The sequence below is a fragment of the Tursiops truncatus genome, chromosome 7 (assembly GCF_011762595.2).
Source record: "Tursiops truncatus isolate mTurTru1 chromosome 7, mTurTru1.mat.Y, whole genome shotgun sequence".
Taxonomy (NCBI): domain Eukaryota; kingdom Metazoa; phylum Chordata; class Mammalia; order Artiodactyla; family Delphinidae; genus Tursiops; species Tursiops truncatus.
Window position 1 is genome coordinate 107,609,636 of NC_047040.1, and position 22,082 is coordinate 107,631,717.

Consider the following 22,082-nt stretch of genomic DNA (forward strand, 5'->3'; position numbering starts at 1 on the left):
ACCCCCCACTGAAGCAGGAGGGAAAGGGGCAGGGCACAACCTCTAAAAGAATGGCATAGCCACAGGACATGACAAAACCTGGTTAGAACCAACTAGGTCCAAGGTGGGGGAAGATCCGACTTCCAGGGGACCTTGAGCCTCATTATACGCTCATTGTAATACATCAGCTAAATGACACACCCACAGGCGCCATGACAGCTCCAAGGCTGACCATAAAAGGCCAAAAAGTGGGCGGTGGCCTGATTCCTGGAAATCCCCACTGCTTCCCTGAAATAATTACATGAATCCTCCCGCTCATTAGCCTATGAAATTACCCAGCCCATAAAAACTAACCACGCCATAGTTGGGGGCCACTCTTGCCTTCTGAGATGGCCCACACTCTGTGGAGTGTGTATCTCTCTAGATAAATCCATTTCTTACCTATCACTTTGTCTCTCACTGAATTCTTTCTGTGGCGAGACATCAAAAACCTCAAATTCACCAGAAATACCCCCAACACCTTGCGAATGCCATTTAGTGCACACAGTGTCTGGTTCATTCTTAGTTGGGCTTTTGCACCTGTGTCAAACCTGAGCTACTGAAGCACCTACCAGAAGCTCTTACCTGTCTGACTTCACACCCTTTTCTGGATACTCAGTTTCCAAAATGTCCTGTAACTAGCCTTGGGCAAAGCCAAAACACTCATTTTCCACATCTCAGTATAGTGCTTTCTTTACACATTCAATGGATGGTGGTTGGCCTGATAAAGGGCTTTTTTCATAGTAGAACAACGTTGCTTATTCCTGACAAAAGTGATAAATATGCCTGTGCCTTGCCCTTATCCCTGAGCTAACTGTTAGGCTAAAAATAAATATGTAACAGAGAGCATTTTTTATAGGATATTAAGATCTGAGATCTCATTCATTCATTCACTCACTCACTCACTCACTAAACATAGATAAGCCATTTATTTTCATGAGCAATAATTATGAGTCTTACGAAGACCAGTCAATCATGGATCCTGCAGTCAGATAGCCTGTAGTCTGTCTGGAGAGGTAAAGGACGTAAACAAAATAATATAAATACAACAGAGAATGAGATTAATGAAGATAAAGCGTGTAAAATGAAATGAAGGTGTTTGAGAAAAAACTATTTCAAACTGAAAGGATCTGTGTGTTACAGATCCTTGGAAGGAGAGCCAATTGCATGAATGACAGTACAATGTTAAAGTGAAGAGTGAGACGTTTATTTTAATTGATGGGGAATTTGAGAGAGAAACTTAAGAAACCCGAAGAAGTGTGTTGTCCTCTGCCTTTTCCTTAAGAGGCAACGCAGTGACTCTCCTTTGGGGTGTGGACTAAGAATGCTGCCTGAAATATCAGTAAGAAAAGGATGCTGCAGTCATCAGACACTACAGCCACCCACAACGATGCACCCTGAGGAGACTCAGGATGGGAAAGAACAGGATGCTGGCCCCAGATAGCTGAGGTGCCTATCAAAGGAATGAGATCAGTGAGCCCAGACTCTTACATCTTCCTGTACATAGAAAAGCGCTAAATTCATTAACTGGATATGTCTGGTTTTCTTTAATTAACAGTAATCTTTTGATGTTCCTACTACCTGGTCTCTGTTGCAAAAATGCCTGTATATCCTGGCTCCCCCTTATCTCTTCAGAGCAGTCCCTCAGAGCATCTGTGTCCTGGGCCTAAGTCCTCAGAATGCCCTCCAAATAAAACATAATTCTCCACTTTTATGTTGTGCATTTTTTTCAGTCGACAGGGGCGTCACTCACTTCCCCCATGGCTGGGTCAGCAAGGCCCCAATTCTCCTAGAAGACTTCAAGGTCAAGACTAGGATGGAGAGAGGAGGTGTAGTCTGAAAACAGACCCCGCCCTCAGTACCTTAATATATCTCCTTACAGAAACATCCCAGAAAAAAATCCCCTGTGTTGTTTTAAAACTCTGAAATAAGACTATCAAATCACCCCCCAAAAAACCCAAGATAACAGATTCCTGCCACCTTGACATAACTTTTAAATATTGAAACAACTTCTTCATAAGATAAATGCATATTATAAGTTTAATTTCTGGGCAAATATATAAAGAAAACCCCATGTGTTTTTGTGAAATGGCATGCGATATATAACCGTAAAAATAACAACAAATCACAACATCTCTAAGAACAAACAAATAAACACGTATGCTACATTAGCGGCCCCCAATGAAGACAGACAGATAAATAAAACAGTAGACTAACAAAAGTGGTAGGAAAAGCATGCACTGATTATTTTGCTTCTGGTTAGATATGTCTGGTTAAGAAGCATTTGCATTGTAGGGACTTCCCTGGTGGCGTAGTGGTTAAGAATCCACCTACCAATGCAGGGAACACGGGTTCGAGCCCTGGTCCAGGAAGATCCCACATGCCTTGGAGCCACTAAGCCCATACGCCACAACTAAGCCCATGCCCCACAGGTACTGAGCCTGCACTCTAGAGCTCACGAGCCACAACCACTGAAGCCCACGCACCTAGAGCCCGTGCTCTACAGCAAGAGAAGCCACCACAGTGAAAAACACGTGCACCACAAAGAAGAGTGGCTCCGCTTGCCACAACGAGAGAAAGCCTGCATGCAAGCAACAAAGACCCAACGCAGCCAAAAATAAATTAAGTAATAAAAAAGAAAGTTAAAAAAAAGAAGCATTTGCACTGTAAATACTCTTGTTTCTGCACTGAGTGTCTGCTTCTTGCCACCGTGGAGCTTCTTTGCTCACCTGCATACTGGGGCTGAGGTGAATACATCCACCTCTTTTTTTACCTGCCTTGTCCTGTTGAATAATTCACTGCTTGGTGCAGGAATTTCCAGGGGCTGCAGCTAGCACAGAGCTGGGAGCTGGGAGGGAGTGGTAAAGCCCAGAAGTGCCAATTTAATTACAGCTCCTGCCCAGCGCTGATCCCAGGCCCCAGCCAGGGGAGGAGCCACTCCCCAGTATTCTACATAAACACAAACAGCCCTACAAGCCTCAGAGCTGGCTTCCCCATCCCTCCCCCACCCCCTCCCTGACTCCCCATGTTCCTGGCAGCTCTCATGTAGTGTGAAATGTCTTATAAATAAGAACAATTTATGGGGAATCATGTTGACAGACGGAAAGGCTGTCAAAAGCAACAACAACAACAACAAAAATCGTGCAGGGTATGTCAAGTACCCAGCATCACTGACTGGCTATACAGAATGGAAAGAGTTTTCAGTGCAATTTGGGAATGCGTATTTTACGTGTTCAGTTAAACGCATGAGGATGCACTCAAATGTCCGCATCTCTCACCTGGACAGGTCAATCAGAGAGGGGTCCGATGCCTCTTTCAGACACTTGGGCACCAGAGTTTAAAGTCACACTTCCGCAAACGAGCATTCGCCATGAGCTGGCTGAGTGCCAAGCCCCGTACTGGAGATGCCGCGATGAGTCACCCACAGCCCTCTCCTCAAGAACTTCACAGCCTAATGGGCAAGAGACAAATAAACAGTTAAGCACCAAACACCGGAGTAAAGTGTAGGGACAGAGGAATGTAGGGGAGGTCTGGGGGTCACAGTGGAATCACAGAGAGTGGGGGGACAGAGGGGGTGGCCACCGTGACAGCCCGGAGATGAATGACCTGAGTGGGGGAGAAGGAAGGGCACATGCTCTGCAGTGCGGTTGGAGCCCAGAGCTCAAGGCAGGAAGAGAAGAGGAGGAAACTGAGAGGCAAATTAGAGGCCAGATCTTGGGCAGCCTCTGATGCCAAGCTAGTGACTGCAGGGAACACCCAAACCAAAGCAGAAATCAGAAGAGCCTGACTCACAGACACCTATGATCATGGCATCCCTAGAAAAGAAGTAGGTGAGCAGCCTGCTAAGTGCTGACTTGATCTGTGAAAGCATAAGAACTCAGCAAATCAACTATACTCCAATAATTTTTTTTTAAAGTGAATGGGTTCAAAGAGGGACAGTGGCTAAAGGGCCTCCTGCCACTTGGGCAGAATTATTATCTCTGCAGCTGCCACCCTTCAGAGTTCTATCACAGCACCAACCCTTGGTAATACATGGGCTTGAATAAAGAATAGAAAAAGTTTCTGTAAAAAAAAAAAAAAAGAAAGAAAAGAACTCTAGATCTACTAATCAAAGTCTGCCTTGAATGACCCACACAGAAAACCTCCCCCACCACAATCAACCAACGCCCAGACAAGTCAGAACTCCTTGAACGAAGCAGAATTTGGGTGCCCTTGAGGAAGGATTCCTCTATCCTGCCGAAAATTTATATTGTTCATCTCTCTCCCCAGCCTCCCCCAAAGGAACCTATGGCCATTTACCAGGGTGACTGTGAACTGGGGAAAGGAAATAATCAGACTTTTGGGGACTTACTGGACACTGGTTCTAAGCTAACACTCATTCCAGGAGACCCAGAATGTCACTGCTACCAGTCAGAGTAGCCACTTATGAAGGTCAAGTGAACAGTGGACCTTGTCTGAGCGCCAAGCCCTGTACTGCTCAGGTCCATCTCACAATGAGCACAGTGTGTCTACAACCTTATCCTATGGTTATTTCCCCAGTTCCAGAATACAAAATTGGAGTAGACATACCCAGGGTCTGACAGAATTCCCACGTTGGTTCCCTGACCGATGGAGTGAGGGCTGTTATCATGGGAGAGACCAAATGGAAGCCACTAAAACTGCCTCTACCCAGGAAAACAATACACCAAAAGCAACGCCTCATTCCTCGAGGGATTGCAGAGATTAGTGCCACCACCAGGGACTTGAAAGATGCTGTGGGTGGTAATTCCCATCCCATCCCCAGTCAGCTCTCCTATGAGGCCTGTGCAGAAGGCAGCTGGATCTTGGAGCATGAGAGTGGGTTATCACAAACTTAACCAGGTGGTGACTCCAGTTGTAGCTGCTGCACCCACCCGGATGTGACTTCATTGCTTGAGCCAATGAACACATCTCCTGGTCCCTGGTATGCAACCATTGGTCTGGAAAGTGCTTTTTCCTCCATCCCTGATAATGAAAACCACCAGAAGCAGTTTGCCTTCAGCCGGCAAGGCCAGCAATACACCTTCTCTGTCCTACCTCAGGGTATATCAACTCTCCAGCCCTAGGTTACAATTTAGTCCCAGGGATCCTGGTCATCTTTCTCTTCCATAGGACATCGGCTGGTCCATTACACTGAGGACATTATGCTGATTGGACCCAGTGAGCCAGAAATAGCAACCACTCCAGACACACTGGTAAAACATTTATATGATAGAGGGTGAGAAATAAATCCCACAAAAATTCAGTGTCCGTCCACTTCAGCAGAAGTTGTAGTGATGCAATGATCTAGGACATGGTGAGCTGTCCCTTCTAGAGTGAGGGGATACATTGTTGTATCCGGTACCCCTACGACCAAAAAGAGGCTCCATACCTAGCTGGGCCCTTTTGGATTCTGCAGACAACAAAGGTACGTTTCTCTAGTTCATTTACTGAGTGACCTCCAAAGCTGCTAGTTTTGAGTGGAGTTCTGCACAAAGGAGGTCCAGCTGCTGGGCAAGTTGCCCTGCCATTTGGGCCATGTGACCCAGCGGAGCCAGTCATGTTTGAATGTCAGTAGTGGATAGAGGTGCTGTTTGGAGCCTTTGTCAGGCCCTATATGTGAATCGCAGTGCAGGCCTTTAAGATTCTGGAGTACGGCTCTGCCATCACCTTTGGATAAAGACTCTCCTTTTGATAAATGGCTTTTGGACCGTTACTGGGTCTTAGTGGAGATTGAACGCTAACCATGGGCCACCAAGCTACCATTTGACCTAAGCTGCCCATCACGATCTGGGTGTTGTCTGACCCACCAAGCCGTGGAGTAGGGTGTGCACAGTAGGATTTCACCATCAAATGGAAGTGGTATAGGTGAGATTTGGCTCCTTGCCTGTCTCACCCCAATCTCAGGCCTGATCAAACCCTTCATTCAGCCTAACTATAACATTCCTACACAAAAGGACCACCTCATCTCTGAAACCACACGAGGCTCATGGACAGGGGAGACTCAGCGTCCATCCTCGGGGGCTGTGAGGGGTGGACAGCCGTACAGAAGCCAAGAGTACAATGGGCTGAATTCATACCCAGCAAGTTACCGTTGTTCACAGCCACACATCTGGACACTGGGACTGAGGGGCCCTTTAATGACAGATTAATACAGTGAAATTGAAATACTCGAGCTTCTGGGAGTTTGCCTTGTTCCACATGGCACTCCCTGCATAGTTGATTTAACTCTGTGGCTGGAAGGCCTTCGGCATGATATATTAATTTATTGGCATTTAGATGTATGGGCTTCAAGACATGCTAAGTGAATATAATTAAAATTAGCCAACCTGACCCTTGCTGTCCTCAAGCCTATAAGACAGTTGAGAGAATTTATATTTCCCTGCAATCTTGGGAATGCTTTGAGATCAACCCAGTTTCAGAGCGACAGTTTTGCTTCCTTCAGTCAGGCGAGAAGGAGGGAAGAGCCTATATTAACCCCATTTTAAAGCCCTTATTCAAGTTCAGAGGCACTTTCCTGGCTTGCTCCATAGGTTTGATCATGTAGTAGGCTTTTGAAGATTGCCAGAGAAGCAATGACAAAAAAAAAAAGAAGAACAATTCATCAAAACACAGCCAGGGTTTCCAGTTGAATTGGCTGATAGAAACTGCATCACAGAACTGCCCCTCCCAGTAACTAACAACATAAGCAAAAACTCGTGAAAGCATAAATTAAAGGCCCTGCTCCCCACAAGAGAAGTCTCTCCAACAGCAACCAAAGGAGGACTGGGCATAACCCAGTGTACTGCATGCCGATCAGGAAGCCGGGACAAAGGAGCTGGGGCGCCCACCACACTGGCCCACCCTGCTCCAGGCTGGGAGCACATCAGCCAGGTTGCGGATCCGAGTATACTCATCTGCACCCTCAAACCCAGAGTGAAGTAAATGGAGGTAGTACGGTTGGGGGTCTTTCCTTTTCTTATGGAGAAGTAGTGGAAGTGTCTGCTGGCATCTGGGGAGATGTGGGCAAACGTGGGGATGGAGTCTCCCTGTGGAAAATGAAGGCACCTGCTGGAGGGAGAGATCTGAAGGCACCTCACAGGGATAAGGAATTCAGTCCCATGTCAGTGCCTCAGCAATGGACATACACACTGGCCCAGATCTTCTCAGAGAGACTGCCCTCCAGTCCACTTCTCTGTCATGCCCTCCAGCTACAGAAACACAGTAAGACTCAGAATACACAGGGGCTCTTATGGGAAAGTAAGCGGGCCTCACAGAACAAAGTCAGCAGAGCAGGAAGAAGGTCTAGACATCTTTGCCCGTGCAGAAGCCAAGAGGAAAAGATTCCAGTACACAAGCAACGAGCACACGTGACAATTCCTGATATGCACACGTGTAATGAAAGTAATGAAAGGGACACAGCATGTGAAAACAAAGAACCCAACCCAGAAGAAAACTTACTCAGTGAGTGACAATAAACGCTTGGCCACTGCTTTAAACTGAAGAACAACTTAAAAGGGCCTAAAGCATATAACAAGAGGACTCAGAGACAGGATGAAATGAAAAAAGAGAATGTAGACATACGGAAGCAAGTTAATAACAAAACAACATCATTACAAAACTAATAATACATTAGAAACAGCGAGAAACAGAATAAAACCACAAAACATAATTGTTCCTGCAAGAAAAGCTTGAGAACATATTTAACAATACACATATGTGCCAACACTGTTCTAAGCACTTTACTAATATCAACTCTTAATCCTCTTTATAGTCATATGAGGTAGGGATGATTATTACCTCCATTTAACAAACAAGGAAAAAAAGGCACAGAGAGATTTAGTGTCTTGTCCAAGGTCACACAACGAATAGGTGGCTGTCTGGCTCCAAGAATGAACAATTTCGTTATGATGAACAATAATAACAACAAACAAAAATTCATAAAAATAATGACTCACGTCCATCTACATATGGCTTGCTATGGGATGAGCAGTGTTTTAAGAGCTTTACATATATTAAGATTTTTAATTCTGGAAACTTCCCTGTGAAACAGGCATGTCATTCTGACCTTATAATGAGGCTCAGGGAGGTTAAGTGACTTGATAATGAAAATAGATGAAAAAGAGAAATGTACAGAAGAAATAATCATGAAGAAAACAGACAAAAACAATCAAAACATGCCCCAAAATATGGACCAGATAATTATTCCAAAAAAAGTCTCTGAAATTCAGGGGGAAAATAAGATTGGGATCAATATATATACACTACTATATATAAAATAGATAGCTAATAAGGACCTATTGTATAGCACAGGGAATTGTACTCAATACTCTGTAATGACCTATATGGGAAAAGAATCTAAAACAGAGTGGATATATGTATATGCATAACTGATTCACTTTGCCGTACACCTGAAACTAACACAACACTGTAAATAAACTATACTCCAATACTTTTTTAAAATCTATATATTAAAAAAGCACATTTTAATCCAAGAGATATAAAGAAAGCACAAAGTGTTGAAATATCTTATATCCTAGTTAACTATTACAACTAAAGGATGAAAAAAGAATGCTTCAAGCATCCTGACAGACAATAAATAACCTAGAAAGGTGAAAAATATCCATCTGGTATCAAATCTCTCCAATGTCAAGTTAACAGAGCAAGAACTTCTACGAGTCCTGAGATAAAAAATGTAGCATACCCAGGCAAGATATCACTTAAGGGTAAAAGCCAAGACGTCTTTTGAAATCACTTAGGCAACAGGTTAGCATATATAAACATGAAAAAACCTCAGAGATTACCAAATCCAAAAGCTTTTCCTCAAAACCCATCCATTTTACAAAAAAATCTAGACAATTAAGGGAAGAGTTAAAATAAAGAGTTTGGACCCAATGTTCATAGCTGTATTATTTACAGTAGTCAAGATATGGAAGCAACCTAAGTGTCCATCAACAGATGGATGAATAAAGAATACACACACACACACACACACACACACACACACACACACACACACACACACAATGGAATACTACTCAGCCATGAAAAAGAACGAAATCTTGCCATTTGCAACAGCATGGATGGTCTTGAAGGGCGTTATACTAAGTAAAATAAGTCAGACAGAGAAAAACAAATAATGTATGATGTCACTTATATGTGGAATCTCTAAAATACAGCAAACTAGTGAATATAACATAAGACTCACAGATACAGAGCACAAACTAGTGGTTACCAGTAGGGAGAGGGATGGAGGAGGGACAATACAGGGATGGGGGATTAAGACGTACAAACTACTGTGTATAAAATAAGCTACAAGGATATATAGTACAACACAGGGAATATATGGAGTATAACCTTTAAAAATTGTGAATCACTATAGTGTACATCTACAACTTATATATGTATATCAGCTATAATTAAAAAAGAATAATAATAATAAAGAAAAATAAAGAAAGAATTTGGAAATGGAAAAATGACTTAAAACCTGGTGGTAAGCAATGAATCTGTTTACAACTATAACCAACACTCAACAACTACAGGAATTCTGCTTACAGAATAAGGGAATTGTATGTCCAGACAATATAAAAACAAGTAACAACAGAAAGGTGCAAGAGGGTATAAATGTAAATAACACTGACATTCTCACCTTTCTTAGCATGGAGCCAACCCATACTGTATAAAATGCAGAAACATAGCTGAAAACTATTTCAACCTCTCAGTGGTTCCCATAATCTCTCTCTTTTAAACTTGAAGGGATTTTGCTTATTTTGCTTCCTCTGACAGCCTTCGTTTACTCTTGGGCAACAATAAATAACAATTAAACTAGGTACAATTCGTTGAGCTCTCCTTCTGTACCAGGCACCACGGCCAGTGCTGCAGATGCAGTGAGCCTAGGAGATGGACGACAGGCAGCGGAGGATGGGCTGAGACTGAAGGTGTGACGGCCCTACCCGCAGCTGCAGACCTAGAGAAGCCAATCGCTCTGAGGCCACTGCTGGGCTTCCATACCCTGTGCCCTAGTCACTCCTAACAGAGCCGGGTGTCCAACAGCCCCAAGAAGTGCCGTCTGAGAGCTGGCGTCACAGAATAGGGGCGGTGGGCATGCAGCAGGGGCAGTGCGCCTGGCATCAAGGAAGAGTTGGTCCTCTTGGGTCAATGGGAAGAATGCAATTCATTTTTTTAAATAGTTCCATATAAAAGTATTATTATCCTGTGTGAGGGTGCAGGTATGTAAAACAAGGTAGAAAATGTATTACAAAAATTCTCGATAGCAAGCACTGTTTGTATTTAAAGAAACTCTTCAACATATGACCTAGGGTGACGGCTGGACGTCGTGGTGAGGCTAAGCAGTGTTCACTGAGCTGCTAGGCTGCGACATAGGTGGTGGGGATGAAGCTTACCAAGTTTACCTTGACCTCCAAGGGTCACGGAGACTCCACTGGCATCTGGGATATAGCTCCAAACATGTGGAATGTCTTTTTTGGGGTCAAATTTGGTCACAAATTTGAACGTGCAAAAAAGTATATGTTCTCTAAAACACAGTTACCAAAGGGGTTAGCTGAAGGGGTGGGCAGGGAGATAAATTAGGAATTTGGGATTAACAGATACACACTATTATATACAAAATACGTAACCAACAAGGACCCATTGTAGAGCACAGGGAACTATACTCAATATCTTGTAATTACCCATAATGGAAAAGAATCTGAATATATATATATATATATATATATATATATATATATACACATATACATATACACACACACATATAAAACTGAAAAATAATTAAATAAAAATAAGTACATGTTTTCTAAACTTTTCTATAATTGAATATAATTCTGTCTCAAGCCTTCATTCTGTCAATTACAGACAAAGTAGTCATATGCATTTTACGTGTATGAGTTTTTTCCCCCGGTCCGTTCAATGTTCTTCCTCTGTTGCTTACCAGGGGGGTGTCTGAGCTCTAAAGGGCTGTAAATCCCACCCAGGCCTGAGTGGATGGTGTCTGGTCCCAGGTTGTGGCCCTCGGAGCCTCGGGCAGCTGCTGAGCTGCTGAGCACCCAGCTTGTCTCTGCTCTGCCCCAGCTGAGAAGGTGCTTCCCCTCCCAGGCTCCAGGCCCCCCTCTGTAGCACGGTCCTCTCTCCCTCCAGCCTGTACCCCCTCTCGGGCTCCTCCTGCCTCATTCTGGGAGATGCCAAGGTTTTCCCAGGCCCGCTCAGCCCAGACGCATCTCACAGCCACGTCTATTGTATGTATCAGGCTGAGAAGTGGTGGGAAGGAGGGGACTTGGAGGGATTTGCTGCCTGTCAGACCTGCTCCAATGGTCCAGCCCCTGGGAAGAGGACCAAGGTCTTCCTGACCCTGTGATGCCACGTCCATCTGAAGGGGCTGATACACAGCAACACCCCCTCCCAGGGAGCCCGCAGCCAAGCATCCTTTCCATCAGTCCATTGTTACTTCCTTTGCCCCCCGGGGGGTGAGTGGGTCTAACCCTCTTCAGGTTCAAGGTCTGGGATGGGAGGCGGGTAGTGCTCTTAATGTCACAGCAGTGGGGTTAAAAGAGGGATTCCCAAGAATGAAAGCTACACTTGTTACCATGTCAAAATATCGGCACCCCCTTCCATACAACATCAGTGCCTGCAGACAGCCACAGGCAGAAACGCACAGGCAGAGACGCGCCTCAGTGCTCAGAGGGATACGCTTCAGTTTCTGGAAACTCTCCCCACACCGCTGCCCACACGCTTCTGTACCGCAGGATCCATGAGGTCTCACTGTCCTGGCTGCCATGGACCCTCCCACTGTCTGAAAACTCAGCTCCCCGCAGCTCTGGGTTCCCTGACGCAACAGCCTTCGGAAAGAGTCTAGGTGCTGAGTGCCCAGCACTGCTCTAGGCATCCGGGATCCTGTCCCTGCCCCGAGGTCGGCGTGGATTCCGTAAGGAGCCCTGGGCAGCCGGGCAGCAAGCAGCCAGTCCGTGGGAAGCAGAACCTGAGATCCAGCAGCTTCCATTGCAGATGGAGCCAGCTGGACCCTAGAGACCAAAATCGCATCTGAGTCAACCAGCCGAGCTCCACATCTAACATGAAGAGACAGCAAGGCCCAGCCACCCTGAGATGTCGGCTGCAAGTGACTGGCCACCTCTCCTGGCATCACGTCTGCACGGAGAATGACTCTTCTATGGAAAATTAAATGAAAACATTTCCTTCACAGCAGTGGCTACACCTGTATGACTCTCTTTCCCCCTCTCTCTGTTGGGTCTCAGTAATGAGGGCCTTCCCCTTGCAGATGAGGGTGGAACTGGTCCTGGGGTAGCGGGGGCTCCTGCCTGTAAGTGAAGTACCCCTTCAGGGGCCTGCAGCCCTGGAGACACACAGGGGAGGTGGTCCTGGAGGCCCCGGCGCGTCCTCCCCAGGGCAGCAGTGCACAGTGGCATTCAGGGACAAAGGACAGACTCGGCGTCAGATATATGGGCTCAGATCTGGCCCAGCTAGGAATCTGCTCTGTCTCCTCAGGGAGCCGAGCTTGGCGAAGGCTCGGCCTCCATCTGACCATGTCCGGCTCACAGGGCCAGCAGGGGTCAGGCAGAGAAGCAGGACAGCACCAGCCAGGAGTCGCCGCTGAGGGAACCTGGACCTCCCTAGCCACCACTCTCCCCCAGCCTTTCTGTTTTGAGGAGGAGGGCATAAAGGGCCCGGCACCTAGAGGCTGGGGACATGCTCACCCTGACCCCCTCGGTGGCCAGCTCTGTCCCCTTCAAGCCCCCCAGGCCTTCCCTAACCCTAACCCTAACCAGGTGAGCCTGGCTCAGCCCCATCTTCGGCATCTTTATTCTAAAGACCCTCCAAGGGTGGGGAATTCACAAAGCATGATTATTCCTGGAACAATTCTTACTCTATGTCGAGATCTCAGATATTTCCAGAAGATGAATTAAACAAATTTCCTTTGAAAACTTCCTCAACAGAGCTTGGGCCATCGGCCCATCACAAGCAGCTGTCTGCCAGGTTATGCGGCATCTCAGGGGGGTCGGGGAGGCTGGTGGTTGAACAGCCTGCATGTCAGGTCTCCTCCCCCACAACAAGAAGAGAGATGTTCTCAGAATAGGATGCTCACTGAATCTCTGCACAGATATTCTGAGTGGTTAGCCCTGTTTTACAGATGGAGGACTGACATCAGAGAGTAAAGAAACTGGCGAAGTCCCTGGGAGAGTAAGTAGAAAATGCAGGACCAGGAGGCAGGTCAGCCTGTCCCCAAAGCCCATGAGCTTTATAGGTGCCACCGTCCTTCACGCAGCCTTTCACCTAAAACACTCTCTCTGAGGGTCCGGTCAGGGATGGAGAAGGTGCCTGACGTGGAGATGGATGTCCCGTGGGCGTTTTCTTCTTCTGCCCCAACAGCATCTACCTGTGGTGGGTAGAGAGATTGAGACACGGTTCATTTAAGTGACGAAGGGAGGGTCACGCGGACACCCCTCCCCCATCTCTGGGTCTGGGTGAGGAACAAGAGGGAACAGAACCAGCTTGGCAGCAGTCGCCCTGACACAGCTCAGCACGAAGTGCCCTGCCCATGGCCCAGCTGCTGAGCAACTTTCCAAACCCTCACAGAAGAGGCTGCCTGCCCACTGGCCCCGGTGTGCACTGTGCTCCGTGGGGGCAGGGAGGGGCTCCCACCTTCCCTGTCACAGGCCTCGCCCTACGTCTGCCCCATCAAACAGTGCTCAGCTCTCACAAGCCCCTGCCCACCTGTGCTCACCTCCTGCTCAGACCACTGCGGTCTGCCCCTCACTCCACCCCTGCCCTTGCCAACTGTCCCGCAAAGTCCTCCTGACCATGTCCCGCACAGCCACAGGCCCGGGATGCCCTCACTGCCCCAAACCACACCCTCAGCTGCCGGGAAAAACATCTCATGACAGTGGCTTCAACAAGACAGAGGATTAGCGCCCCATCCCACAAATGGAGTCCATGGGGTGGGCTGTCCAAAGCTGTGTGGAGAACAGCTGACCTCTACCTTTCTGCTCTGCTCTCCTTAGCACAGTGTCTTGCTCCTCTAGTAGCCAAATGGTCCAAGATGGCTGCAGTAGCTCCAGACACCACATCTGAGTTCCAGGTGGCAGCAAGTAGGAAGAGGGAGAGGCACAAGGTTTTCTCAGAAACCCTACCTAATGACTTCTGTTTAGGTATTATTGGCCACCCCTACATGCTGGGAAGCTGGGAAAGTGGTTTTTTATCTGAGGCTGTTGGATGGTTAACTGCTGGGTACACTTCTTCTCTCCCTTGGTTTTACAGGTACCAGTGTCTCCTGCTCAGGACAGACCCCTCAGGCTGTCCTGCCTCTGCCTCCTCCTTCAATGCTGGTGGTTCACAGACTTACTTCTCTTCTCTCTATTCAGCCTTTCCTGAGACCATCTCATCCACACTTGCCTCCGGCTGTCTTCTCTCTCATGTTGCTCCCGGAGCTTCTGATGATAGCCCTCAGTCCCGTGATCTCTGCCTGCCTCGGACTGCTGGCCCATTAGGGACCTGCCGCTCATGGCCTGTCCTTCCCTGTGTCTTCACCAATTCCTTTGAATCTGGTTTTCTTCATGTGACCTACCCTGGGGGCCATTGTATCTTTGGCAAACAGGGCCCTCTGATTGGATGATTTTCCAGCAGTGCTGTTTTTCTCCTTACCTGTGCAAATCTGTCACTTTCTGCTACTATCCTCTGTTTTGCCCATTATACATCAGGGTCATGGGGGGGCTGGAGAGCTAGCAGTGGTAGAGGGGGAACGGGCACCCCCGAGCCAGTGTGCCCTACACAATCATACTCACCAGCCTGGGGTGGGTCCCCACCTGAGGTCAGTGATGGTGAATTCACCTGGGCCTCTGCCAGCAGTGCTTGACTGCACAGAAGCAGGAGGGGAGAAAGCAGAGGAGAGGCAGGGTTCACCCAGGAACGGGGATTTCCCAGACTTGCTGGAGGAAAGCAGAGGTGAGGGCATGGGATAGGGAAGCAAGCACTGAAAGGAGGCATCCACTGAGAACTCTAAGCCGGCTCAGGAGGCAGAAAGGGGCGGTGCCCTGGGAGGAAGTGGAGAGGGAGGGGGTCTGGGTCACAAAGTGGCTGAGGCGCAGAGAGCTGAGGGAGGAGTTGGGGTGGGGGGTTCTCAACAACAGTCAGGATCCAAAGAGATTCAGGGCATGGGCAGCTGACCTGGACCCCTAGGGATGGTCCCCAGAGCCAAGGGGGTCAAGGAAGCTGAGGCTAGAGTGTATCAGCGTATCAGGCAACTCATCCAGGTGAAAGCTGAAGATACCGAGGCAGGTGCGTGGCTCAGGTGTCAACAAACAGCAGTGACGGGGCAACTGGAGATGATGGCAACCGGAGAGCAGTAGGTGGTGGGACAGGACCTCAGAGCTCCGACCACCCACCCCGTCTCCATGGGAGGGGAGGAAATCAACAGCCCACGGCAGGAGGGGAGGGGCGTTTCCACGAGGGGAAACAGGGTGGGCGAGGGTACTGAGGTGCACGTGTGCGTGGTGAGTGCTGGAAGTCACGAAACTTTGGGTGGGGCTGGAACTAGGCAGAATTCGGGTGGAGAAGCCACCCCCCGGGGGCCAGGTGGATGCCACGCAGATGGGGAACAGGGTCTCACGAAGAAGATGAGGCTCAGAGAAGGGCGGGATTGGAGTAGCCAGTCAGTGAGCTGGGCCCAGAGCCCACCAGGCCTCAACAGCTGAAGGTCAGCTGAAGGTCAGCTGAAGGTACAAGGAGAGCCCCGCTGCAGGGCCACTCGACCCCGCTGCATCCCAACCCCGCCCAGTCTCCAGCGGACAAGTAGGAGCGGTGGGCCGCTTTTCATTCCCAAGTCTGGCGACGTGCAGTTTCCCGGACTGTGGACAAAACCGTCAGTAGACAGGTCAGCGCGTCCAGGCCCCTGTCACAGCGGGGTATGCGGGCAAAAGGCCACGCACAGCGCCTTCCCAGCCCCGCCGCGCAGCTTTTCCCAGCCTCCCAGCCCCCTCACGGGCAGCCGCCCCTCAGCTCTCCCCGCCCTACCCCGCCCAGCATAGGGATTCCCGGGAGGGGCGGGACTGCGGGGAAGCTCAGGACAGTCGTCACCATTACGGGTCACTGTTCCCCGGAACCGGCCCAGGCCCTGACCCCGTGCCGCATCTCCACCCGCCCCGCAGATGAGTTCCGGCTGCGAGGCTGGGAAGGTTCGGCCTTTCGCTGCTTTCGCGCTGTGCAGCCTCGGGCAAATCGCCCGACTTCTCTGGTTCTCGGGCGCCTCCACCATTCCTTACGCCGGGACAGCACTGTTCACTGAAGAGGAAGCGCAGTGGCTCTGAGCCCCGGCGCCACGCGGGGTAGGAGGTGAGGGTCAGGGATGCGGGCTGCGCGAGCCCTCCAGCCCTTATCACCCCGGGTCGGCCTCCCGCACCGCCCGCTCCACAGTCTGCATGGACTGCGGGGGCCGAGGCGCCGAGGCTTCCCCCATTCCCTTCCCTTCCCGGAGGGGTCCACCCCGGCTGGAACAGCCACCGCGGGCGCCTCGGGGGTCCCCCTGGGCTCGGTGCCGCCCGGCTCCCGCAACGCGCCTGGCCGCCTCCGCTCTGGTGGCCTCACGGCGACTTCGTCCTTCACCCCGAGGCCACCCGGCACTACCCCACCTCTCATTCCTGGTCTCTTGCTCAGCCCCGTCCTCGCCAGGTAACGCTGCACAAGCCACGCCCTTTCCCTGGACCTCAGTTTCCCCATCTGTGCTGCGAGGGGTGGAAGAACTGGCATGGATTTCAGCCCTCCCGGCGGGAGGGCTTCGGGTTTTTCTCCCCGGTGCCACGGAGCCAGGGCTCGGCCCGTGAGATGCGCGTGCTGTGCGCGCCCTCTAGTGCCCACTCCCCTCTGCTGCGCTGCCCAGGCAGCGAAGCCCCCAGCGCCCTTTCGTGATGTATGGCTGATTCACTTTGTCGTACAACAGGAAATAACACAGCATTGTGAAGCAACTATACTGCAATAAAGATGTGTATAAATAAATAGATAGATGATAGATAGATAGATAGATAATAGATAAATAAATAAATAAATAGATAAATATTAAAAATAAAATTGTTTTCTTGATTTAAAAATAAAAAGGAAAATCAATAGGGACGGGAATGGGATAAACGAACCTCAGGATGCATAGATAACAGGTGAGTATAATGAGTGCGTGAGCATGCGAATGAATGGACAGCGAAATGAATGCCTGCACAGAGTGAGCCAAGCCAGTTAATGGACTGTTTGTGGCTGTTTTCAAACATTTCACTTAGAATAAAAAGTCAGACTGCTTATCCTGCCCACAAGGCCTGTGCAGGGCATGGACCCGGCCCATTCTCATCCTGTCTTTTGTGCCTCAAACACGCCAAGAATTTCCCTTGCCCCTCATTTCTGCACTTGCCTTTTCCTCTTCGGGAAGCTGTCCTGTGGCTGTCACTCCTCCTCCTTGGGTCCTGGTCATATCCCAGCCCTGGGAGTCCAGCTGCTTCATTCTCTTCCCAGCAGTCCCTACTGGGAAGCTCCCCTCTCAGCCACGTCACTTTCAGTGTCTGTCTCCTCTGTGACCACCAGGTCACAGCTGATGGGCATGTCCCCAGGGTCTGCTGAGTGCCCAGCCCATGGTAGGTACTCAGGACAAATGAGGGTGAGAGGGCGCTTTGCTGCTGACCTGACTTGGCCCAGAAGCTCCCAGGAGTGAGCTCCCTCTCTTGGACCCATCCACCTGCCCTGGAGCTGACACCAGCCCTCTGGCCCCAGGACAAGGAGGAGGGGTGGGCAGAGCCAGGGGCAGGGGATCCCAGCTGGGAGAGTCCAGCCTGGGGTTCCTAGGGAGGGCAGCCTTGCCCCCTCCAATTCTGGGGGTGGGGCAGCAGCTGGGGGAGACGTAGGTTACTAACCGCCAGCCGGTTCCTCCTGCTGGCCTCGCCGCCTCCAGGCTGGGCCTCCCCTGGGACAGAGTGGTTCAAGGGGCTGTGTTAATTAGCTGTGATGATCATTACAGAGCAGAGCTCAGGATGGCTTCGTTCAGCCTCCAGCTTACAACCTCCTTCCTCCCCAAGTCCCCACAATCTACTTCCCGCTCCCTTGAATCCAGAGACCCTGGCAGATTTCAATGTGGCCCAATTCAAAGGAGCTCCAACAGATAAAAATAGTGTTTGATTCCAGAAGGGTTCCTTGTCTGTGACCCTCACAGCGTCTCCGCTGATCAAAGTGGGGTGATGAGGCCCCGAGCTCATTTTCTCTTCCCCGTCTGTGCAGTCAGATCCGTTTCATCTCGCTGTCCTGTGAGTATCACCCGTCACCGTAAGTTTCCGGTTAGTTTGCCTTTTCTGAATTTGTGCACAGGAGGGTGGATGTGAGGAACCTCCACGCCTCATTTAACCAGGAGTGGTGGTGCCTTGGGTGGGCAGCTCCCGGGGCGGGTGAAGCAGGCAGCCTGGCTGGGAGGTGGGAGATCTGGGTCCCCTCTCAGGGTCAGGTACCCAGAGTCTGACCTCACCAATCCCAGGGATGCCCCGAGAGTGGATTCCCATCCAGGAGTCAGTGGCAGCTTGGGACCAGCCGCGCTGCATCTGCAAATGTGCTGCTTCTGCAAATGTCCTCCTGCCCCATTTAGTCTCATTTCTCACTAAGCGTCTCGTGTGTGTGTGTGTGTGTGTGTGTGTGTACCAGGCCCAAGAAAATCCACTTCCCAGGAAGGTCAACTTCTCTTTTTTAAGGTTGAGGTATCCACAGCTGGATTGGGACTCAAACCCAGAGCCACCTGACCTCAGAGCCGCTCCAGAATATTCGTCTGCATTTCCTCCATCACTGTGCTACCTACAACAGTCCCCCTGACGTGTCACTGGACCTCTCCTTCTTAGCAAATGTTTCTTTATGTGGAGCTGGGAACTCTCTGCTTGTAACACCATTCAGAGAGCCCGTTTCACCCCCGGGACCCCACGACACGTCTACTCCCGTCACACACAGTGACCTTGAAGGAGTGATGGCCACTAATCACCTCCCCTCCCTGCTCTTCTCCAAGCTCAGCATCCCCAGGACCCTCTCTGGCTCCTCAGGGTGAACTTTCCTCCTCCTGTGCGTCCACCTTCTCCCACGACAGATTTTTTTTTGCAAGCAGGTGGTCAGTATGGCCAGCCTCATAGTGAGAGCTGTCTCCGTGGTGATGGGGGCCATGAAATTTCTGTTGGATTCTTTAAGCCTCAACTGGACTCCTCGCGTGGACATCTGGGCAGTTTATCCACAGGATTTGTCCCCCACCCCCAGTCTCTCTCCTCTCTGAGATTTCTCCCCGCACTTTCCTGCAGATGTGGTTGCCTCAAGTCTGTCCCTCGTTCTGCAGCCAGTGAGATTCTGGGTTTCTGTCCCTGGTTTCACGTCCCAGTGGTCATGCCACTGCCAAGCTCCGGTTGGCCTCTCTCCTCCCACTGCAGTGTCCACCCGCTTTTGCTGACTCTCACGTGCCTTCAGGCAGTTGTTTCAATACTGTACCCAAAGCTTAACAGTTATGTCTTGTGGCAGAGTTCATGCCTCAGGAGTGCTACCCTCACTGTTAGGTGAACTGCACACACACTCAGTTTTCAGTTTTCTTCTCATAACCTACCCTGGGTCTTGTCAACTGACGGAAAACACATAACTTAAAAGTCGTGGGTTAAGTTTTATTCGGGGACGTCACTGAGGACCATAGCCTGGGAGACAGCCTCTCAGTAGCTCTGAGGAACTTCTCCAAAGAGGTAAGGGTGGAGCCAGGATATATAGGAGTTTCTGTTGGAAAAAAAAATGTAGTCGAGCATCGATAGCTAATCACAGACACAACACACACACAAAACCCCAGACATCTCAAGTTAATGATTTTCGTGCTTTTCTATGGGAAAATGCAAGAGTCTGGGCTCATTGAAATGATTCCTTTGTTGTGCATCTTAACTATCTAGGGCCAGGGTCCTGTTTTTCTCCTTCCTGAATTCCCCTCAGGGTGCTCCTTTGGGGGTGGCTACAATGGCTGATGGCCTGATCCTTATAGAACTGGAATGCAGGTAACATTCCCTGTCCACACTCTGACATCTCAACATGTCAGCACATGTGCTACAGCAACCCCCCAGGTAACTGGTTCTAAGGAACAATGACAGGTGACATACCAACCCCCCATATCTAAAATAAGAACCAAGCATTTTCCCTATTTTATTTTAAAATGTAATGAACGGAAACTCCAGCACCTCTACTAACCCAAAGTGCGTCAACCTGGGAGGTCCCCGGTGGCCTCGGTCTGCACAAACCAGTCCCCTCATCCCTGACCTGTATAGGAGCTTTGGAATGCCCCGTCCAACCCCACCGCCCAGCACCCTGTGGCAGGCCCTGAGGCTGGGAGGCAGCCAGGACATCTTTCCCAGCCCCAGCTCATCAACTCCAGTCTCCTCCTGCAGCGGAAACCCTGCAGTGGGGTGAAGACCCTGAGTCCTGCCTCCCAGCCTCTGGGAAGCCCAAGGCTGCATGGCTGCTGTGTTCCTGCCGGCCTTCCCTCCACTCCAGGCAGACCTGTCTTCAGAACCTGCTGGGGCTGCGACCAGGGTGGAGGGGGCAGGGGTGCTTCCCCTCTTTTTGACCAACAAAGCTCACTTCTTTTTTTTTAAACATCTTTATTGGAGTATAATTGCTTTACAATGGTGTGTTAGTTTCTGCTGTATAACAAAGTGAATCAGCCCTACGTATACATATATCCCCATATCCCCTCCCTCTTCCGTCTCCCTCCCACTCTCCCTATCCCACCCCTTTAGGTGGTCACAAAGCACCGAAGCTCACTTCTTTTTGTGGCAGACACGGAGATGCACCACTCGAACCCCCTTCCAGAAAGGACTCAGCGCCCGGAGTGGGGTTGGCTGGCAGCCCCACTAATTCTTTCAGGTCTTCTCAGCCTTCAAGTCAAAGTAACGCTCCTCTCTAGGCTGCCCCCCTGCAGGGGAATGAGAGCTTGGCGTTTCCCCAGCACAGGACCCTGGAGAGACAGACCCTGTGTTTCTGGAACCCCCTCCCACTCCCACGGGCTGGCAGAGACAAGGTCAGATCTCACCGTGGCCTGGAGATACCACCACCTTGTCCTGCTCTGTTCTTTCCTTTCTGCCAAGGCTTCTCCCTCCCACCTCCATCAGTCTGACACCTCCATCCTGAGAATCCTCTACCCAGCTGTCCACTGGGCCCCTCGCTGCCCTACCTGAGCTCTCTGCCTCCAGGCCTTTCACAAGCCACCAGCCATCACTCTGCACCTGGTCTCGGTGGATGGATTGCACAGCCCTCCCTGTTCCCAAGAGCCAGCGCCTCGTAACGCGTGGGAGTTGAAAAGATCTAATTGTCACTATCCCCAGTCAAGCTAAATCAGATGGGTCTTCATGGTGGTGCTACCTTCAGACACTGGACCACTACCAGACACATTGTTATACCCTCCACAAATCTTTGTGGAATGAACGAATGAACGAGTGCCACTGGGCAAGTCCCACAGAGGAAAGGGAGAGCTGACCACGGAGGGCACGCCCCTGACTCCTGTACAGGGGCCTCTCAGAAGGCAGCTGACCTCAATCACGATGAGAAGTGGGGGGGGGGGGGGGGGCGCAGACGCAGCAGAAGAGACAGGCTTTAATTTGTAATTGTTTCCATCCTCATTTCCCGCTTCTGCTCCACTGACAGGCTCCCCGCATCTAAATCAGCTTTGTCCTTTCTGCCCAAGGAGAAACAGAAATCCAAGAGCGAGCCGATGATTTGTGTGGAAGGCCTGAGTGCAAAAAGATGGATGTGGGTTACGAGAGGGGGCGAGCTGGACGTGCCAGGGGCTGGAGTGGCCCAGATGCACGCCTTCCTAAGCGACAGTGAAGGCCACAGGTGCAGGACCTCACACAAATGGCACTGCGGGAGGACAGTCACCGCCCATTTTTAAGGTGAGAAAACTGAGGCACGAACAAATCAAATAACTTTTGTGAGGCCACGCGCTAATGTTTGCTGCAGGCTGGATTCACGCCAGGCTGACCAGCCGAGGTCTGTGAGAACAGCGAGGGTGTGAGTAGAATAAGGCCCTGATCCCCAGA

The 22,082-nt window shown here is 50.0% G+C and overlaps 1 long non-coding RNA gene across 1 annotated transcript; it reads right to left on the reverse strand.

Moving 5' to 3' along the window:
• Positions 1-941: 941 nt before the first annotated feature.
• Positions 942-16,789, reverse strand: LOC141279209 (uncharacterized). The gene is made up of 5 exons (XR_012333168.1): positions 16,650-16,789; positions 14,006-16,302; positions 13,300-13,402; positions 3,297-3,469; positions 942-1,349 (listed from the first exon to the last, which is right to left on the reverse strand). It is a non-coding gene; the product is annotated as an uncharacterized lncRNA (long non-coding RNA).
• Between the last annotated feature and the right edge of the window lie 5,293 nt (positions 16,790-22,082).